Source organism: Heptranchias perlo, chromosome 8, assembly GCF_035084215.1.
Source record: "Heptranchias perlo isolate sHepPer1 chromosome 8, sHepPer1.hap1, whole genome shotgun sequence".
NCBI lineage: Eukaryota > Metazoa > Chordata > Chondrichthyes > Hexanchiformes > Hexanchidae > Heptranchias > Heptranchias perlo.
Window position 1 is genome coordinate 46,896,630 of NC_090332.1, and position 12,673 is coordinate 46,909,302.

The window sequence follows — 12,673 nt, forward strand, 5'->3', positions numbered from 1 at the left end:
AAACCGTTGAAATTAGAAATCAATAAGCTGTAGTAACGTGTGCAATGCTATACATTAACAAACACATCAATACTAGAAATAAACTGCCATCATTAAAAATTAATAATCTGCATTTATTTATGCATGCACATCAATTAACGATGTCCATTTCTGTCTGACTATGCTCTGTGAAGTGCCTTGGGAAGCTTTATCTAAGTTAAAGATGCTATACAAATTTAAGTTTTTGTTGTAATAAACAGCCATAATTATAAATTAATAAACGGCAGTAATGTGTGCCTCAGTTCTAAAAATGTCAGTCAAAAGTTCCAAATCCCCCAACATACCCCATTCTTAGTTTTGGCCAAGAGATTTTTTTTGGGCAGGGGCAGGGATTTAATTCAGTGTTCCAAAATTATTTTGAGTGATCAGCAAAAGCAGTTAATTTCGATAGGGTGGATGATATTCTGTTAAAGATCCTACATTTGCAGAATCCCAGAATCTCTGGGTGTAGTTTATGTAATGTTACTGGCATTGAGTTGTGGGGAGGAACATAGTGCACAATAGTACAGAACAGTGCTCAATTATTACATAGTATTTACAGCACAGAAACAGACCATTCGGCCCAACAGGTCTATGCCAGTGTTTATGCTCCACACGAGCCCTCTCCCACCTTACTTCATCTCATCCTATCATATCCTTCTATTCTTTTCTCCCTCATGTACTTATTTAGCTTCCCCTTAAATGTATCTGTGTGATTCGCCTCAACAAACACCATGTGGTAACAGGTTCCATATTCTAACCACTCTCTGAATAAAGAAGTTTCTCCTTAGTTCCTTATTGGATTTATTATTGACTATCTTATATTTATGGCCCCTAGTTTTGGACTCCCCCACAAGTGGCAACATCTTCTCTCCGCCTACCCTATCAAACCTCGAGGTCCCTCTAGAGAAAAAAGACCCAGTCTTTCCTGATAGTTATAACCCCTCAGTTCTGGTATCATCCTAGTAAATAGTTTTTGCACTTTACCAGTCCTTTATCCTTTTTGTAATATGGAGACTACAACATGTTAGTCTCCCTGGTAAATACTGAAGTAAAGTAATTATTCAGTATTTCTGCAATTTCACTGTCATTACCTATGAGTTTATCTTATGCATCCCTCAGTGGCCCTATCCCTACCTTAATTTTCCTTTTGTTATTTATGTGCCTGTAGAATATTTTACTACTTCTTTATATATTCCTTGATAATTTAATTTCTTAGTTCCTCTCTCCCTTCCTAATAGTTTTTTTACTTCTTTCCTAACCTCTTTGTATTCCCTTTTGTCATCCTCTTCTTTCTTGTCAATGTACTTAGTGTATGTTTTTCTCTTCAGTTTCAATTTTGCCCTTATCTCTTTGTTCATCCTCAGCGTTTCATTATTGGCTAGTTTGTTCTTGATTTACTGACATTTATACCTCAAGTCTACATATAAAGTCAACCGGACACACTAGTAACCAACATGTTTTGGATTAATAGCAAAAGTTTGCCATGATAATTCCATGGCTTATTATGTCATAATGGTTAGCAGTAACAACATGCAATATAAAATGTATATTCTGCCTTGATTGTAATGGTGAATGTTTTTAAAATTTCATTCTTGCCTAAATTAAAGGGTACCCTACTCCACAGACTCCACCCCCGATGAGGAGGGCAACATAGAAGGGGATCTAAATTGGCCAGCATTTCATAAAAGGTACGAGGGACTATTTTTGTAATACCATTCATCAGGGGCGACAAGAGAGTACAAGAGAGGGATGGATACTTTTCCAGAGAAAAGTGGAAAACTCCACTGAAACCTCCACTAAAAAGGATGAAACTAAACAAGAAGAAATCCCAAAATTGTGTCCCCCACAAAAACCAGGCCCCAAAAACTGTCTGGTAGTAACTCACACCCACGAGGCACTATATAAGTATGATACGAAAATGTACCAGTGGTATTTAATCTTAGTGCCGTACACATGACCCCAGGGCTATGTGACCCAAAATACGAAAAATTTTATCAACAATTGGTAGCACAATAGATTGAGGATTTTGTCAGGCAGGAATCTGGATGAGGCTTGGCCCTCAGACATTCAAGGACCCTTGATTCATGTTGTCTGGAACAGTGTTACAACCACCTGGTCATCCTATTATGCCCAGCCACCATGTAAAGTAAATGCAGACAATAAAAACGGAGAGTGGGTTGGTACCGGTGGTTATGTGGTCACCACGGTTAATAGAATAGGATAAATGGGGAGTGTTTAAGGTAGAATCCATCGACTATTGAAGGGGATGTACATAAAGAATTTATACGCTTTCACGAACAGATTATGAAAAAGTCACATGGAAGCCTGGATTGTAGGTGTGATAGCACAACCCCAGGCATATCTGCCTGTGGGTTTACCCTGGATGGCCAGTCTCCTTTGTGTACAGTGCAACTTTTTAAAAAATTCATTCATGGGGTGTGGGCGTTGCTGGCGAGGCCAGCATTTATTGCCCATCCCTAATTGCCCTTGAGAAGAGCAACTGCAGACATGGGATGCCCACCAGGTGTAAAGTGTTTACCTAGGACGAGGAGAATATTGTGTGACTACCACAAAATTCACACGTGAGGATGGTGACCAAAATTGCCCATTGAATTCCCAACTTTTCGTGCCGACGGAATTGACCAAGATAGGTCATAGCGTGCTGGTACCTGTGGTGACCCACGATATCACCACGATTCAAGTTAATATATCAATGCAGCATGAGGCCCTGAAAGCCGTGATCCAGTTTGGACATTCAATACCCCCATTATCCTTGAGTCTTAAATCCATCATTGAACATACTAAGACTTCACAGAAGCACCTTGTAAAAATGCAGCAAAACAATGAAAACATTAAAAAAGAGATAAACTAGGTGCTCATGAGTGGTGGGAGACAGAATATAATGTTGGTCAACACCCATGGGTTAGAATGATTAATATGGCTTTAATATGTACATAATGTATACTAATGTTTGTTATGATAATCTGCTTACGTGTAATGCAACGTTTAATCTGAAAGTATAGCAAAGAAATATTCTTTTTGCGTATGTCACAGCAAACCTGTCCTACACAGGAACATGACCCAATGATGAGGTAAATTTAACAACCACAGACAATGCTCAAGGTGTATGAAGTGGATCGGTCAAAAGATTAGTCAGATCCACTTGAGGAGGGACTGTAAGGTTTTTGGACGTTGGGTCAGACCCCATTTTACTCTTTTGAACTGCTGGACAATTCAACGGAAAGGATTAACTAGTTCCTTTAAGGATTTGGATATTCACATGGACAGTACATTTGAAAGCAAGGGTTAACTCGTCCATTGACATTACATTTGGACAGTGATGTGCACGGAAGATCTACTGGACAACTCAAAGTAAAGGGTTAATTAGTCCCTTTAAGGATAGTACATGTGAAAGCAAGGGTTAACTTGCCCTTGACATCACCTTTGGGCATTTGGACTGTATAAATTCACAACTGCAAAGACAGCAAAGTGCAGTTAGTTTAAACTGGACATTTGGACATCTGTTTAAAACTGCAAAAGCTGCAGAGTACAGAAACATCAACAAGCTGCAATTTTCAATAACAACTGATAAGCACGAAAGACAGAAGCTTTTGTCGCCTTCCAGAAGCTTCGAGAGAGTTTGAACCAGTCTCTGGTTCTCACCGTAAATGCAAAGGACATACAACTTAATTGAAGTGGTTGGAAAGGTCACACAGAAAGCCACCATCAAGGCTGTACACTACGCCCTTTTCCAAAAGGATAAGAACAGTTTTGATCTCAGCCTTTACAATGAAGCCCTTCACATCTTGCATGAATTTCTCCAGTACTATCCGTTTAGTGTTACAGGCAGCAGTTGATTTCCTCATATTACACACGTCACCATGTGAAGAACCAGCATGATCTGGAAGACGACAGCTGCAGAGAAGCTTCCAGAAGGTTCTACCGACGTTGGATGTTAATTGTATCCATGTGATTTATATCAATTAGAGTTAATTGTATTGAGGTGGTGTGTATCTATTGGGGGTCTCTTGTATCCACATAGAAGCGCTTATCTAGGGTGTGGTGTGGGTGTAATGTAGAGTTCTGTGAATAAAGGCTTGGAAGCAACTGATGACTGGGCTCTAGTATTCTATCCTTCACCACTCGGCTATCCAGCTTGTAACATCGGTGTTCAGGACATCTTTGATGCTCAACAACAACCTGGTTCTCAAAACAAAGGAGCTCGTATATACACCTGGATTCACATGGAGAAGAAGATACAGTGGATTCATACGGTTCTTGAGTGGTCCAACAACCATCCATCATTAATGCAACCATGGGTGAGTGGCCAAACTGGAACTTCTTGTAACTTGGAGCAAACCCGGTCAGCTAAAAACCAGGGGCTCAATTTTCCAGGGAAACTCGGGTGCGTTGGGGGCTCCGAAAATTGCGGAAATCCCGAGCGGGTTCGGATCCCGGCTCCAACCCGCCGACTTCTGGGTTCCCCATTGACGCGTCTGGGTGCACGCGCGCCTCCCAAGTGCAGATGTCCCACCGGCAATTAAAGCCAGAGGGACGATAGTTAAATCACTTATTTAGATACTTAAAGGACTTAATTTTGTCCACATTAAGGCAGGGGTCCGATTTTGAAACATCCCCCAGCATGTTTCCCATGTTGTGGGAAACACTCCGTGTTCTACCAGATGTGTTTCAGCCAGTGGGACATTAAAATGCTTGTTTGACGGATGGGGAGAAAAGGTGAGTTCCTGCTGCAGGGCACTCAGTTCTTTCACACAAACTTTTGGCTGCAAGATCTTTGTGTTTTCACTGAAAATTCTTACTTTCCACTCTCAATTCTTCTGTTCACACATGTTTAACAACTTTTTGGATCCCCTCAAACTCACACCATCAGGATGGGGGGGCACCATGGCTGCATTCACCACTACATATGAGGACAAGCAACATCACCAGCCTCGCCAGGCACGGCGTGCACGTCTGCCGCATGGAGCTCCACAACACAGTGTTGTGCCACAGGCACCTGCACAAGAGCACAGAGGGCAACAACAGAGAGGGGTGCCGCTTGAGGAGGCCCCATCGACATCTGCCACCCACATGGAGGAGGAGGAAGCGGAGGTGGAGGAGGGCAGAGCAGTGGCTCACCTGGCTGCTTGTGAGGCCAGGGAGTCACTGATATGTGAATGGTTCTCCTAACATCAGAAAGTGTGAACAGTCCAGTCGTCACACCACCTGGACAGCAGCGCCCACACCAGGCCGCCCACCCCTCCCTGCGCAAAACAATCCTGCAACGACACATATACCCACTGTAAAGTGACCCAAGTAACATCAAGTGTCGCCGTTCATGGTGAACCTCATGAATGGGCCCCCATCACAAATGCCAGTCAAGAATGAGCACGACGTGGCAGCAGTGGTGACCATCATAAAATTTAATGTCACTTTAACAAAAACTAAATTTAAATGAAAAGCGTGACAGTCTGTCAAACACTTGTGCATACCCTTTGTGCTCACAAAACCTTTGCCTTTCTCTTCCAACTACTTCTACGTGGTGCATCTCCTGTAGCTGCAGCAGAGGTATTGGCAGGTTGTTCATGTTCATGCCCTGACTGCTTAGATGCTTTGGGCCTATGCGCTCGGGGTTTTGGAGCATGTGAGGGCCCTTCCAAAGACTGCTCCCACTTGCACATGTGCAGGGGCAGACTTGGCCATCTGGAAAGGAGGCAGCATTGCAGGTACTGGTTGAGAGGGGAGCAACGGGTGAGACGTGGGAGCGCTTTGAGTGGCGTCCCCACTTGCATGTCCCCTTTTGCCACCATCCCTCCCCTGGGCCAGGGCCACATCACTCCTACCGCTCTGCTGGACAACAGTTTGGAGGACGTGTGTGATGCCTTGTAAGGCCAGTGCCAGTGTTGTTCAGCCTGAGGCCATTGTCAGGGCCTGAATCGACTGATTTGTGAGCCATGCTTGAAGCTCAATGGAGGCTAGCCTTCTCTCCATCGCAGACATTCCCTCACTTACCTTTGACAGTATCTCAGAGAGTTGCTCACATCCATAGAGTCATAGTCATAGAGTTATACAGCACGGATAGAGGCCCTTCGACCCATCGTGTCCGCGCCGGCCATCAGCCCTGTCTACTCTAATCCCATATTCCAGCATTTGGTCCGTAGCCTTGTATGCTATGGCATTTCAAGTGCTCATCCAAATGCTTCTTGAATGTTGTGAGGGTTCCTGCCTCCACAACCCTTTCAGGCAGTGAGTTCCAGACTCCAACCACCCTCTGGGTGAAAAAGTTCTTTCTCAAATCCCCTCTAAACCTCCCGCCTTTTACCTTGAATCTATGCCCCCTTGTTATAGAACCCTCAACGAAGGGAAAAAGCTCCTTAGTATCCATCCTATCTGTGCCCCTCATAATTTTGTACACCTCAATCGTGTCCCCCCTCAGCCTCCTCTGCTCCAAGGAAAACAAACCCAATCTTCCCAGTCTCTCTTCATAGCTGAAGCGCTCCAGCCCTGGTAACATACTGGTGAATCTCCTCTGCATCCTCTCCAAAGCGATCACATCCTTCCTGTAGTGTGGCGACCAGAACTGCACACAGTACTCCAGCTGTGGCCTAACCAGTGTTTTATACAGCTCCATCATAACCTCCTTGCTCTTATATTCTATGCCTCGGCTAATAAAGGCAAGTATCCCATATGCCTTCTTTACCACCTTATCTACCTGTTCCGCCGCCTTCAGGGATCTGTGAACTTGCACACCAAGATCCCTCTGACCCTCTGTCTTGCCTAGGGTCCTCCCATTCATTGTGTATTCCCTTGCCTTGTTAGTCCCTCCAAAGTGCATCACCTCGCACTTTTCCGGGTTAAATTCCATTTGCCACTGTTCCGCCCATCTGACCAACCCATCTATATCGTCCTGCAGTCTGAGGCTGTCGTCCTCGCTATTTACCACCCTACCAATTTTTGTATCATCAGCGAACTTACTGATCATACCTTTTACATTCATATCCAAGTCATTAATGTAGACCACAAACAGCAAGGGACCCAGCACCGATCCCTGTGGTACCCCACTGGCCACAGGCTTCCAGTCACAAAAACAACCTTCGACCATCACCCTCTGCCTTCTGCCACTAAGCCAGTTTTGTATCCAAAGTGCCAAGGCACCCTGGATTCCATGGGCTCGTACCTTCTTGACCAGTCTCCTGTGGGGGACTTTATCGAAGGCCTTACTGAAATCCATGTATACCACATCCACTGCGTTACCCTCATCCACACGCCTAGTCACCCCCTCAAAAAATTCAATCAAATTAGTCAGACATGATCTTCCCTTGACAAAGCCATGTTGACTATCCCTGATTAATCCTTGCTTCTCCAAGTGGAGACTAATTTTGTCCTTCAGAATTTTTTCCAATAATTTTCCTACCACTGATGTTAGGCTCACTGGCCTGTAGTTCCCCGGTTTTTCCCTACTCCCCTTCTTGAATAATGGTACTACATTAGCGGTTCTCCAGTCCTCTGGCACATCCCCTGTGGCCAGAGAGGTTCTGAATATATGTGTCAGAGCCCCCGCAATCTCCTCCTTTGCCTCACACAGTAGCCTGGGATACATTTCGTCCGGGCCTGGGGATTTATCCATTTTTAGGCCTGCTAAAACCGCCAATACCTCCTCCCGCTCGATGTTAATATGTTCGAGTATATCACAGTCCCCCTGCCGTATTTCTATGTCTACATCGTCCTTCTCCATAGTGAAAACAGATGCAAAAAATTCATTTAGAACCCCTCCTACATCTGCCGGCTCCACACACAGATTGCCATTTTTGTCCCTAATGGGCCCTATTTTTTCCCTAGTCATCCTCTTACCCTTAATATACTTATAAAACATCTTAGGATTTTCCTTTATTTTGCTCGCCAGTGTTATTTCATGGCCCCTCCTTGATCTCCTAATTTCTTTTTTAAGTATCCCCCTGCACTTTTTGTACTCCTCTAGGACTTCCTCCGTCTTTAGCCTTTTGTATCTGCCAAAAGCCCTCCTTTTTTTCCTAATCCATTCTCGTATATCCCCTGACATCCAAGGTTCCCTGGAGTTCTTGGAACCACCCTTGACCTTTACGGGAACATGTTGCCATTGTATGGTCTCAATCTCCCTTCTGAAAGACTCCCATTGCTCCGATGCGGATTTTCCTACAAGCAGCTGATCCCAGTCCATTTTGGCCAGATCCTGCCTTATCCTATTAAAATCGGCCTTCCCCCAATTTAGAACCTTTATTTCCGGCCCCTCCCTGTCCTTTTCCATGACCACCTTAAATCTCACCGAATTATGGTCACTGTCACCAAAGTGCTCACCTACTAGCATTTCTTCCACTTCCCTGTGACACTACCTCAGAGATCCCCTCCTGTACCTGTGCCACCATTCCACTCATGCAGGAGTTGGACTCCTCCATCCTCTGCACTATTGTGGAGAGTGCGCGTGGCACCTGTTCCAGTACCTCGCAAGTGTGCTGCTGTTCCTTGATCATTCTCCTTTTAAAGGATGGCCCCCAGGGCTCCGCATCTGCGTCCAGCTGAGCAGAGCCTGGAGAGGAGTGCTCCCACGGATGCGGACTCTCCGCAGCTGCCCCTGCTACCAGTGTCTACTCGTGCTCATGTGTGTGGTGATTCATCAGGTGCCAACCCAACTAACTGAGGACTAGGACCCACCGAGGTGTGAGTATCTGCGCTGGTGGATGGCTCGCTAAGATGTGACTGTGCACCCTCAGAGGCCGGCAGGTCATCTGAGGAATCACCCTCTACTGTCACAGCGGTCGCTGAAGGCCCTGTAAGAGAACAGAAGGCAATATTACGCATGATCACAGATGTGTCATGTTGCGATGAGCATACTGAGGTGCTGAAGATGGCAAGGCATGTTAACATTAATTCATATTGTGTGTGATGAATGTTAAAGTTGTGTCATTAGGCGTTTGTGGGTTGCCAGTCTCGGCGTCCCCGACGGACAGGCACTCGAGGGTTCGGCTAATCTCCAGCGCCACCTGCTCCGCATCTGTAAGGACGACGATTTGTTGTGGCCCCCCTCTCTAGTCCTCTCCCTCTCCCGTGCATTTTGCGCTCTCTTCTCCTAGAAGTGTAAACAATCTTACAACACCAAGTTATAGTCCAACAATTTTATTTGAAAATCACAAGCTTTCGGAGGCTTCCTCCTTCGTCAGGTGAATGTCAGGAAATCCTTGAACCTTTCGCATTTATATTCAGAGAACAATACCTGGTGATTACAGATAATCATTCCAACTGCCCGTTGTCAAGGCAACCAAAGTGTTCAGACAGAGAGGTGTTACCTACAGGACCTCCGAATATGCAAACGGCCAGAACACAAAACAGAGATGTGGAGATGCCGGTGATGGACTGGGGTTGACAATTGTAAACAATTTTACAACACCAAGTTATAGTCTAAAATAAAAATCGTTGGACTATAACTTGGTGTTGTAAAATTGTTTACAAAACAGAGAGAGGGAGAAACATCCAAAAGGAAGAGAAAGACAGAAAATGACCAGTTGAATTAAAAACAGATAACTTTTATTCGCTGGTGGGTTTACGTGTAGCGTGACATGAACCCAAGATCCCGGTTGAGGCCGTCCTCATGGGTGCGGAACTTGGCTATCAATTTCTGCTCGACGATTTTGCATTGTTGTGTGTCTCGAAGGCCGCCTTGGAGTACGCTTACCCGAAGATCGGTGGCTGAATGTCCTTGACTGCTGAAGTGTTCCCCGACTGGGAGGGAACCCTCCTGTCTGGCGATTGTTGTGCGGTGTCCGTTCATCCGTTGTCGCAGTGTCTGCATGGTCTCGCCAATGTACCATGCTCCAGGCCATCGTCATACAGAACAGAATGGACTATAGCAAAGAAGCATACCAACAACTGGACAACCAGGAACACTACAGACGGTTACCCGCAGATCCGACCAAAGAACACACCCACCAGCTCAACAAACTGATCAAGACCTTCGATCCAGACCTTCAAAGCATCCTACGTGCTCTCATCCCATATACTCCCCGCGTGGGAGACTTCTACTGCCTCCCAAAGATACACAAAGCCAACACACCCGGACGTCCTATCGTATCAGGCAACGGAACCCTGTGTGAGAACCTCTGGATACGTCGAGGGCATCCTGAAACCCATCGTACAGGGAACCCCCAGCTTCTGTCGCGACACTACAGACTTCCTACAAAAACTCAGTACCCACGGACCAGTTGAACCAGGAACACTTCTCACCACGATGGACGTCTCGGCACTCTACACCAGTATCCCCCACGATGACGGCATCACTGCAACAGCATCAATACTCAACACCAACAACAGCCAATCTCCAGACGCCATCCTACAACTCATCCGCTTCATCCTGGATCACAATATCTTCACCTTCAATAACCAGTTCTTTACTCAAACACACGGAACAGCCATGGGGACCAAATTCGCACCCCAATACGCCAAAATTTTCATGCACAAGTTCGAGCAGGACTTCTTCACTGCACAGGACCTCCAACCAACGCTATACACCAGATACATCGACGACATTTTCTTTCTATGGACCCACGGCGAAGAATCACTAAAGAGACTACACGATAACATCAACAAGTTCCATCCCACCATCAAGCTCACCATGGACTACTCCTCAGAATCGGTTTCTTTCTTGGACACACGAATCTCCATCAAAGACTCTCACTCTACCGCAAGCCCACGGACAACCTCACGATGCTCCACTTTTCCAGCTTCCACCCTAACCACGTCAAAGAGGCCATCCTCTATGGACAGGCCCTGCGAATACACAGGATCTACTCAGACGAGGAGGAACGCGATGGACACCTACAGACGCCCTCGTAAGAACGGGATATGACGCTCGACTCGTCGATCGACAGTTCCGACGGGCCACAGTGAAAAATCGCATAGACCTCCTCAGAAGACTAACACGGGACGTACCCTTCGTCGTCCAGTACTTCCCCGGAGTGGAGAAACTATGCCATGTTCTCCGCAGCCTTCAACAGGTCATCGATGATGACGAACACCTCGCTAAGGACATCCTCACACCTCCACTACTCGCCTTTAAACAGCCACCCAACCTCAAACAGACCATCGTTCGCAGCAAATTACCCAGCTTTTAGGAGAACAGCATCCACGACACCACACAACCCTGCCACGGCAACCTCTGCAAGACATGCCAGATCATCGACACAGATACCACCATCACACGAGAGGACACCACCCACCAGGTACATGGTTCATACTCCTGTGACTCGGCCAACGTTGTCTACCTCATATGTTGCAAGAAAGGATGCCCCGGAGCATGGTACATTGTCAAGACCATGCAGACACTGCGACAACGGATGAACGGACACCGCGCAACAATCGCCAGACAGGAGGGTTCCCTCCCAGTCGGGGAACACTTCAGCAGTCAAGGACATTCAGCCACCGATCTTCGGGTAAGCGTACTCCAAGGCGGCCTTCGAGACACACGACAATGCAAAATCGTCGAGCAGAAATTGATAGCCAAGTTCCGTACCCATGAGGACGGCCTCAACCGGGATCTTGGGTTCATGTCACACTTCACGTAACCCCACCAGCGAATAAAAGTTATCTGTTTTTAATTCAACGGGTCATTTTCTGTCTTTCTCTTCCTTTTGGATGTTTCTCCCTCTCTCTCTCTGTTTTGTGTTCTGGCCGTTTGTATATTTGGTGGTCCTGTAGGTAACACCTCTCTGTCTGAACACTTTGATTGCCTTGACAACGGGCAGTCGGAATGATTATCTGTAATCACCAGGTATTGTTCTCTGAATATAAATGCGAAAGGTTCAAGGATTTCCTGACATTCACCTGACGAAGGAGGAAGCCTCCGAAAGCTTGTGAATTTCAAATAAAATTGTTGGACTATAACTTGTTGTTGTAAGATTGTTTACATTTGTCAACCCCAGTCCATCACCGGCATCTCCACATCTTCTCCTAGAAGGGGAGAAAGAACAGACGTGTGAGTGATGGCGAAGTGACCAACTGATGAATGCATTGGTTTGGGTGAGGCTGACAATGAAAGAGATGCATCAGAGGGCGAGTATGAGACAGAACGATGATATTGGATGAGGATTGGGTTGAGTGGTAGTGGTGGGATGACTAATGGGGAGGTGAGTAAGTGCAGGTAAGTTGAGGATGAGCCTTAAGTGGGTGTGAGGAGTGATGTGATAGAGTAGTGTTGGCAGTGCAGAATGTGTTGGGGGATGGGGGCAGTGATGTCGAAGACGGAATGTAGGAGAATCAATAAGAGTACTCACTTTGGCGGACCTAGTTAGGTCATTGAAGGGCTTCCTGCACTGGACCCAGGTGCGGGTGATGTTGCTGCTGCTGGTGACTTCCTCTGCCACCTTGGTCCTCCAAACACGTCCTCCAAACTGTTGTCCAGCAGAGTGGTAGGAGTGATGGGGCTCTGGCCCAGGGGAGGGATGATGGCAAAAGGGGACATGGAATTGGGGCGCCACTCAAAGGCAAGGCCTTCTTGGTGGGAGCGGCAGGCCACTTCCTCCCATCCGCCAGGTAAAACACATCTCTCCTCCTTCTCACCCCATTCGGTAGCATCTGGAGTGAGGCATCATTGAATCTTGGAGCAGCCTTGCCCCTGAGCTGCTCC

At 46.3% G+C, this 12,673-nt stretch overlaps 1 protein-coding gene across 1 annotated transcript in view; it reads right to left on the reverse strand.

Moving 5' to 3' along the window:
* Nucleotides 1-12,673, reverse strand: part of pde10a (phosphodiesterase 10A) — a 368,098-nt gene that overhangs the window by 73,778 nt on the left and 281,647 nt on the right. The window lies entirely within an intron of this gene.